This window comes from Sciurus carolinensis, chromosome 13, assembly GCF_902686445.1.
Source record: "Sciurus carolinensis chromosome 13, mSciCar1.2, whole genome shotgun sequence".
NCBI lineage: Eukaryota > Metazoa > Chordata > Mammalia > Rodentia > Sciuridae > Sciurus > Sciurus carolinensis.
Genome location: NC_062225.1, coordinates 36,038,492 through 36,048,291, shown reverse-complemented (window position 1 = coordinate 36,048,291; position 9,800 = coordinate 36,038,492). Strand labels below are relative to the sequence as shown.

General features: G+C 32.8%; 1 non-coding gene across 1 annotated transcript; it reads right to left on the bottom strand.

Moving 5' to 3' along the window:
* Nucleotides 1-7,164: 7,164 nt before the first annotated feature.
* Trnat-ugu (transfer RNA threonine (anticodon UGU)) lies at nucleotides 7,165-7,238 on the bottom strand. The gene has a single exon. It is a non-coding gene; the product is annotated as a tRNA-Thr (tRNA).
* Between the last annotated feature and the right edge of the window lie 2,562 nt (nucleotides 7,239-9,800).

Below are 9,800 nucleotides of genomic sequence, written 5' to 3'. Positions count from 1 at the left end.
ATGTTCTCCAGTTCCATCCATTTACCCACAAATGTCATAATTTTGTTCCTATTTGTGACTGAATAAAATTCCATTATGTGTATATACCATGTTTCTTTTTTATCTATTAACAGACACCTGGGCTTGTTCCATATCTTTGCTATATTGAGTTGTGCTGCTATAAACATGATAAGATGGGTCATATGGTGGTTCCATTTCCAACTTGTTGAGGAATCTCCATACTGCTTTCCAGAGTGGTTATATTAATCTGCAGTCCTAGCAACAATGTACCTTTTCCGCACATCCTTGCCAACATTTATTATTATTTGTATTCTTGATAATTATCATTTTGACTGGAATGAGATAAAATCTCAATGTAGTTTTGATTTGTATTTCCTTCATTGCCAGGGATGTGGGACACTTTTTATGTATTTGTATTTCTTCCTTGGCAAATGTCTATTCAGTTCTTTTTGGCCATTTAATTTTTGGGTTGAGTTTTTGTTTTCTTTATGTGTTCTGAATATTAATCCCCTGTCAAAGGAGTAGATGATTAATATTTTCTCCTATTCTGTAGAGTCTTTCTTCATGCTCTTTATTGTTTCCTTTGCTGTGCAAAAACTTTTTCAATTTGATGCCATCCAGCTTATTAATTCTTGGTTTTATTTCTCACACTATTAGGATCTTGTTTGGAAGTTAGTGCCTGTGCTATTGTATCGCTGGGTTGACCCTAAGTGTTCTTCTAGTAGTTGCAAAATCTCTGATCTAATTCCTAAGTCTTTGATCCACTTTGATTTGACTTTTTTTTCATGGTGAAACATAGGACTCTTTTTTCATTTTTCTACATATAGATATTCAGTTTTCTCAACACCATTTGGTAAAAGGCTATCTTTTTCTCCAGCATATATTTTTGACACTTTTGATACTTTTGTCAAGTATCAGATGACTGTATGTATGTGAGTTTGTCTCTGCATCTTCTGTTCTGTTTCATTGGTCTTTGTGTATATTTCAATGCCAATATCATGCTGTTTTCATTACTATAGGTCTGTAGCAAAATTTAAGATAATTGTAGATATTGCGATACTTCTGCATTGCTCTTCTTGCTCAAGATTGCTTTCTCTGTTTGGGTCTTTTAATCTTCCAAATCAATTTTAGAATTTTTTTCCAGTCCTGTGAAGAATGTCATTGGTATTTTAATGGGTATTGCATCGAATCTGTATACTGCTTTTGGTAGCATGGCTATTTTGATAACATTAATTCTGCTTATTCCAAAACATGAAAGATCTTTTTATCTTCTAAGATCCTCTTCAATTTCTTCCTTCAGGGTTTTACAATTTTCATTTTAGCGATCTTTCACCTCCTTGGTTAGATTTATTCCTCAGTATTTTATTTTTTTGAGCCTTATTTATTTTTAATCATTTTTATTTCTTGAACTTTGAGTATCATGACTACAAAATCATTACTAAACATAAGAACATGAAAGTTTATGTCTATACAATCTTTTCTTCTAGGAGTTTTGTATTTTTAGTTCTTACCTAAATAAGTGTTTGGCCCATTTTGAGTTAACATGATTAATTTGCTTTTTGTTGTCCAGCTGTCCCACCATAGTTTATTGAAAGATTATTCTTTGCTCATTGAAAACCTTACAAAAAAATTAATTTTACACATTTTTTCCCCAGACTCTATTTCATTGACCTATACATCACCCTGATGCCAATATCATATTGTCATGATTAATTTTCTTTGTAGTAAGTTTTGAAATTGGGAGGTATGAAGTTGCCTACTCTGTTCTTCTTTTTTGAAGACTGTTTTAGTTCTCATTTCCTTATAATTTCATACAAATTTTAAAATCAGTTTGTGCATTTTTGCTAATAAGTCATTGAGGAATTGTGATACAGATTACACTAAAATTATGGGATGATTTGAGTAATCTTATTATCTTAACATTAAATTTTACAATGTATGAAAATGGTATTTTTCCATTATTTAGACCTTTATCAATATCTTTCAACAATATTTTACAGTTTTCAATGTATAATTCTTACCTGACTTTGTGTAAATTTATCTCTAAAGTACCTTATTATTTTTAATGTTGTTATAAATGTAACTAGTTTCTTAACTTCATTCTGATTGTTCATGGGAAATGTTACATAAACGTTATGATTTTTGTATATTAAGGTTTTATCCTACAACCTCCTTGCTGAACTTATTCATTTCAATAATTTTTAATGTGTTTTTCAGGATTTTCTGTACACAAGATAATGCCATCCGCTAATAGCTAATTTTATTTCTTCCTTTCTAATCTGCATGCCTTTTGTGTCTTTTTATTTCCTAATTGCCCACAGTAGAAAAATGTTGAATATAAGAGGTAAGAGAATACATCCTTGTCTTGTTCCCAAACTTAGAAGAGTATTTGGTTATTCACCATTAAGGAGTTTTATTAACTATGGATTTTCATGGTTTTTGTTTTGTTTTGTTTTTTGCTTTTTTTTACTAGGTTGAAAGTTACTTTCTATTCTATTTTTTAGGGAGATTGGACTTAGGGGCATTCGACCACTAAGCCACATCCCCAGCCCTAATTTGTATTTTATTAGGAGACAGGGTCTCACTGAGTTGCTAGCACCATGATGTTGCTGAAGTTGGCTTTAAATTTGCCATTCTCCTGCCTCAGCCTCCCAAGCCACTAGGATTACAGGCGTGCGCCATCATGCCCAGCTTTATTTCTGTTTTCTTTTTAATATTTTTTTTAGTTGTAGATAAATACCTCTATTTTATTCATTTATTTTTATGTGGCACTGAGGATTGAACCCAATGCCTCACACATGTCAGGCACATGCTCTACCAATTAGCCACAGCTCCAGTCCCTAATTTTTTTTTAATCATGAAAAAGTATTGAATATTTTTAAATGCTTTTTTAATATCTTGACATGATCATGTGAGTTTTGGTTTGTACTCTATTGATGTGACAATACGGCATGAATTATGTTCAGACATTAAACCAATCTTGAATTGCTGAAATAAATCCCATATGGTCAGTGTTTAATTCTTACAAAATTCTGTTGCATTAGTCAGGGTTCTCCAAGAAACAAAACCAATTTTATATATATAAGTAATCTATCTACCTAGTGTGCATGTGTGTGTGTGTGTGTATGAGAGAGAGAGAGAGAGAGAGAGAGAGAGAGAGAGAGAGAGAGAGAGAGTATGTTTTATTATTAGGAACTGGTTCGTGCAAGTATAGTGATGAGAAATTCCATGATCTACAGTCTATAAGCTGGAGAACCAGAAAAGCTGATGGTATAATTCAGTCTGAATCCAAAGACCTGAGAACTAAGATGCTATGATTTGAATGTGTCCTTCCCAAATTATGTTTTGGAAATATCTACAAAATTATATGTTGATGGTATTTGGAGAGGGGAGTCTTTGGAAGATAGAGTTAGATGAGGTCATGAGAGTAGGGCCCCTATAATGGGATTAATGGCTTTACAAACAAAGGAAGGCAGACCTGTGTTGGTAACTTGCTCTCTTATCATGTGATGCCTCCCACCAAGTCATGACTCAACAAGGTTATCATTTGATGTCTGCACTTAAATATTGGATTTCCCAGCATCTAGAATTGTAAGAGATAAATATCTGTTCTTTATAAATTACCAATTCTCTGGTACTTTGTTTCATAACTACAGAAAATAGACTAAGAAACAGGGGAGCCTGTGGTGTAAATCTCAGGACAAGTGTAGGTAAAGATAAGAAAATATCAGAGATTAAGCAATGAGTCAGAAAATAAAGAGGTAAATTTTTCCTTCCTTCACCTTTTCTTCTATTCTGACCCCCAAAGGATTAGATGATGCTCATTCACTGGGAGAGAAATTTACTTTACTGATTCACTAATTCAAATGCTAATCTCATCCTCAAAGAAATATCCCATAGGCATACCGAGAACCAGATATCTGGGCATCCCCTGCAACCTGTCAAATTGACACATAAAATAGGTGGTGGAGACAGGACTTAAGAAAGATGCCACTGGAGTACAAGACAGCGAGACAAGCCCCTTTACCATGACAACTCCAATCATAGGTTTGATATTTTTAAATGACCAATGGGTGTAAATTGGGGAGTATGCTAATTAGATTTTCTAAAGTAACTAATGGGAAAAATTGGAGAATATTCTAAAAAGGTATCAATAAATAACCAATGGGAACAAATGGAGTAAGGTCTTCAATCTGGTTCATATAGGGAAGAGAACACCTCACAGCTCAGCACATAAGATCCTAATTTCCAGACATTGGGGTCTTGAGCTTCTCTCTCTTGTTGGGTCCACTCTGCTCTACCTTATGGAGTGCTATTTCCACCTTCACCTTTAATAAATTGTTTCTTTGTTACTTGTGTATGTCTTGCTCAACTCTTTATTCAGGACACCAAAGACCTGGACTCAAGTGGACACCCCAACAACAAAATTAACCACCATACTTTGGATTCAGCTTGCACTTATATTCTTTTTTTTTTTTTTTTTTTTTTTTTTTTTTTTATTGTAAACAGGAGGAGAATAAAAAAATTCTTAGAGGTAAACGAGAACAAAGATAGATACAGCATATCAAAATCTCTGGGACACTATGAAAGCAGTACTTAGAGGAAAATTTATTTCATGCAGTGCATTCAATAAAAGAAGAAAAAAATCAACAAATAAATGACTGAACACTGCACTTACATTCTTAACAATTGTTACATGCATATTCATACAAGATATTGCTCTATAGTTTTCTTGTGGTGTCTTTATCTTGTTTCAGTACCAAGGGAATCCAGATCTCCGAGGAAGTAAACCTTCTGTTATATATATATATTTTTTTTTTTTGAAAAAAAAAAAAAAAAAAAGAATTGTCATTATTAAAGTGTTTTGTAACATTCAACAGTCTAGCCACTTGGGATTGGGCTTTTCTTTGTGGACACTAAGTATACAATTACTCATATTTCTTAATTTTTTTTTGTGTTTTGCACATAGCATTTTATTTTCTTATATATAACATGCTATTCTAATATATTTTTCATTTAGATGGTGAGATTTAATTTAAATGTTTTTATCATGTTGATAAGTTAATAACTGGCTATGTGTGTTACGGGCTATGTGTGTTTTATTGCTCTTCATTGATTTTCTTTTTTTTTAATTATTTATTTATCTTTTAATTTTTTACATACTGCATTTTGATTCATTGTACACTACTGGAACAAGAGAGGGATGCCCTCTTTCACCACTTCTACTCATCATTGTCCTTGAAACACTTGCCAGAACAATTAGACAAACCAAAGAAATTAAAGGGATACAAATAGGAAAAGAAGAACTTAAGCTGTCACTATTTGCTGATGACATGATCCTATATTTATAAGATCCAAAAAACTCCACTAGGAAACTTCTAGAACTAAGAAATGAATTCAGCAAAGTAGCAGGATATAAAATCAATACATGTAAATCTAATGCATTTCTATTCATACGTGATGAATTCTCTGAAAGAGAAATTTTAATGTATTTTTATTGCTGTTAAGGTCAGTGGGTAATGTTCCCTCTATCATTTGTGAGTTTAAGTGATTTGAATCTTCTGTCTTTTATTGATCAATCTGGTAAATATTTGAATTTTGTTGATTTTTTTTTCAAAGAAACTACTTTAAAATTAATTAATATTTTAACCCCTTTAGTTCTTTAGTTCAATAATTTCTACTTTGAAGTTAATTATTTCCTTTCTTATGCTTCTTATGCTTGTCTGCTTGCTTTTTTTTTTTTTTTTTTTCACTAGGGATTGAACCCAGAGGTGTTTAACCACAAAGCCATATCTCCAGCCCTTTTTTATATTTTATTTTGAGACAGGGTGTCACTAAGTTGCTTAGGGGCTCACTGAGTTCCTGTGGTTGGTCTTATCTCATGATTCTCCTGCCTCAGCCTCCTAAGCTGCTAGGATTACAAACATGTGCCACCACACCAGTCTGCTTGCTTTCTTTTGGGTGTGGCTTAACTTGTATCTGTTAAATTTTAGCATATTGTGTTTTCATTTTCATTTTTTTTTTTAGGATTTTTTTTCCATTTTTGTTTTTTCATTTTTGGACCATTGGTTTTTAATGAGTGACTTACTGAGTTTTGACATACTTTTGGGTTTCTCAGATTTGTTTTTGCTCTTGATTTCTAATTTTATTTAATTGTGCTCAGAAAACATACTTTATGATATTTGTATCCTTTGAAACGCACTGAGATTTGCTTTATGGCTTAGCATATGGTTTATCCTACAGAATAGTCCAAGTGCACTTAAGAAGAATATGAACTCTGTTGTTGTTGGATATAGTGGTGTTCTATCAATGTCCTTTAGCTCTAGTGGTTTAGAGTATTGTTTGTCTTCTATTTCCTCATTGAACCTTTCTTGTCAGTCATTCTTTCCATCATTTAAAATGGTATATTGCTGTCTCCAACTATTATTGTTCAATGGTCTATTTCTCTCTTTATTTTATTAGCCACTAAACCAAGATGGGCTCCTTTAGAGGCAAGCTCTTAACATTCATACACCTTCAGAATGTCCTTTCCTTTGTTTCAGCTAAAAATAAGAAACTTATGAAGAACCAGCCATGCTCTCCAAGATCACCAAATCACTCTTTTTCTTTTAGTCTCTGAAAGTAAACTTGGATGTTTATAACACTGAACTGAGCATACCCAGAAGTGTTCATGTCTCCATCTTTGTGACGGTAACTGAGCATGCCCGGAAGCATTTATTCCACCTTTAAACATTTGTGACTAGCATTTTAACCTTTTATCAATTCAGTTTTTCTATTGCTCAAGCTGTAACTTTGAGCTGAGCATGCCCATACCTGTGTCCAACACTTTTCCTTCTTGAACTGTGACTCTGCGCTAATCACGCTCTGAAATGTACATTCTAAAGTAAGCATGATCAGGAATGTGCCTATGCCCGTGGCACCTAATAAGAAGTAAAAACAAACTGCATTTGGCTACAACTCACTCAGTTTTTGCTTCTCATATGTTGATCCTCTGTTACTAGATAAGCACTTATATTTGTAAACATTATCTCCTCCTGTGGGATTGACTGTTTTATCCTTATAAAGTTTTCCTTTTAATCTCTAACAAATTTCTTGAGTAAAGTCTGTTTTGCCCAATAATAACTGTAGACATTACAGCTTTCTTTTTTTTTTTTTTTTTTTTTTTGGGGGGTGCTGGGGATCGAACCCAGGGCCTTGTGCTTACAAGGCAAGCACTCTACCGACTGAGCTATCTCCCCAGCCCCTATAGCTTTCTCACGGTTGCGGTTGGATGATAACGTTTTCTTCCCCTTTACTTTTAATTTATTGGTATCTTTGAATCTAAAGTTTGTGTCCTGCAGATAATATATAGTTGGATCATATCATATAAACCAGTTTGACAATGTATGGTTTTTGCTTGGATCATTTGATCTGTTCAATTTAATATTTTGATATAGTTAACTTTGTGTCTGTCATTATACCTTTTATTTTTTATGTATTTCATGTGTTGTCACTGTTTCTTCACTTTTTTCTGTATTAAATTAATATACTGTAGTATTCTGTTTTTTTCAATTTTTTTTACACTTTAGTTTTGTCATTTCCTTAATGATTGCTCTAGGGCTTACTATATGTCTTAACTTATCCACTTTAGATTAATACTAACTTTATTCCAATTAACTATATATTTATTATTTTTATATATCTCTATTCCCTCCCCTATGTTTTTATGATATTTTTGGTATAGTATTGCTTCTAAAAATGTTACTACCCACCAGTTCATTGTTATAATCATTGCTTTCTATAACTGCATATTTCTGAAAACAGTAGTAGAAGATACTAGTACAAACATTATTTATAGCTTTTGTTTTCATAATTATTTTGGTTAATATTTCAGTTTTTCAGTGTTTTGCTATTTTCAGTTGTTCTTGTGGATTTAAGTTGCCATCTAGAGTCATTTCTTTAACCCAAGCATTTTTGCTGTTACTCATCTCAATTTGTACTATTACTGGCAAATGATATTAAACTTTATGTTATTGTTTAGCAATACATTATTTGCAAATTGTTTTATACAATGGCAGAGCTGAGACTGTCAAGATAGAGACTGTAAAAAATATCTGAAATATTTACTCTCTGGTCCTTTATAAAATAAAAGTTTGCCAATACTTGACCTAAGAATCAAGTAAAAATAATTTAGTCAATCACTATAATTTGAAATCAATATAGGTTGAAGTGTGCCTTGGATATTACATTCTTAACATCAGTTAATTGCAGGGGCTTTTCTTTTCCGAGGCACTAGTAATGTCTATATTATGCCTACATTATTTATGTATGATCGCCCACCACCCGCGGGGACAATCTCAATGCCTACGCTATTCTTGATCACAGGAACCAAAAGGACTTTATTCCACAAGTCTCAGACTTATATTGAGAACATCAGCCTATCAGAGAGTAGACTACCAGGAAAGTCAGCCTATCAAGGAACAGTCTCCAGGCAGATACCAGGATTGCCTCATGTACAACAGCCAACCAGAGTTACTTCCTAAAACTTGTATATGAGTGCAGCTATGTCTGGCAAGCTGCCAGGCACCATCTTAGAGATCAGGCCACGGTGCGGCTCTGGGACCCTCAGAGCCCGCCCTGACATTTATGTATTCATTGAAATAATCCTAAATGATGGTTATCAGTGTGCAATCACTATTGCTTAGAGATAGAGTGTAATGGATCATAGCATGTATTTTGAGTTGAATTTTTATTTATTGATTTTATATATATATTACATATATATAATACATATATTACATATATATAATATATAATATATATATTACACACACACACATATATATATATATATATATATATATATATATATATATAGTTGTAGGTGGACACAATACCTTTATTTTATTTTTATGTGGTGGAATCCAGGGCCTCACATGTGTTAGGAGGGCACTCTACCACTGAGTCACAACCCCAGCCCCTTTGGAATTGAATTCTTACCACCTAGGTTAAATTCTGATTTAACTCCCACCATTATAGTTATGGTCAAAGCACTTCTAGTTTCAGTTTTCTCATTTTAAAATAGGATGGATGTGAGATTTTAAATCAGTGCTTGGCTCAAAAGCTATGCAAATGTTATAATTGTTTCAAAGACAGGAAGACTTGTATACTTAAAATTAGATCTTTTGCTACAGTATTTAAACTAGAAATTAACAAATGCTATAACAAATGAGTTCCTATATTTGCTATAACAAAAGAGTTCCCTGTTCATGCTCCTGATGGCTATATTTTTATCTATCATAATTCTTATTTTAGATCATTATTTTCCATTGTTTTTTGGGTGATTGGCAATGCCTGCCTTGAAATTTTCCATGTGAAAAGGATTTTGGTTTAAATGGTAGAAAATTTTGGAAAGGTGATCATCATTTGTTTTTGCATAAGATTGATCCCCAATTTGTCTTCTGTATAATCCTTTGGTTCTGCCTATCCAAAGGGATCTCCTTACCATACTTGTTTTGAGCTGAGATGGTCATTTATTAAGTTTTACGTCATGGTCAGAATGTAATTTTGTAACTACATAATGTGTGATTGTTATTGTGTAAATCTGCCTTGAACTCATAATATATAATACCTGCACTTCGGGTTTATATTTGTAATGTAACCTCAAATCTCTAGTTCTGGACTTTTATTGAAAGCTTTAACAGTTACTGAAGAACACTCAGTCCATTCATTCCTATACACGTTTAAAATGCATTATTAAATTAAATCAAATTATTAGAAAACTGTGCATCAGGTTTGCATCACATCTTCTTACAAAAACA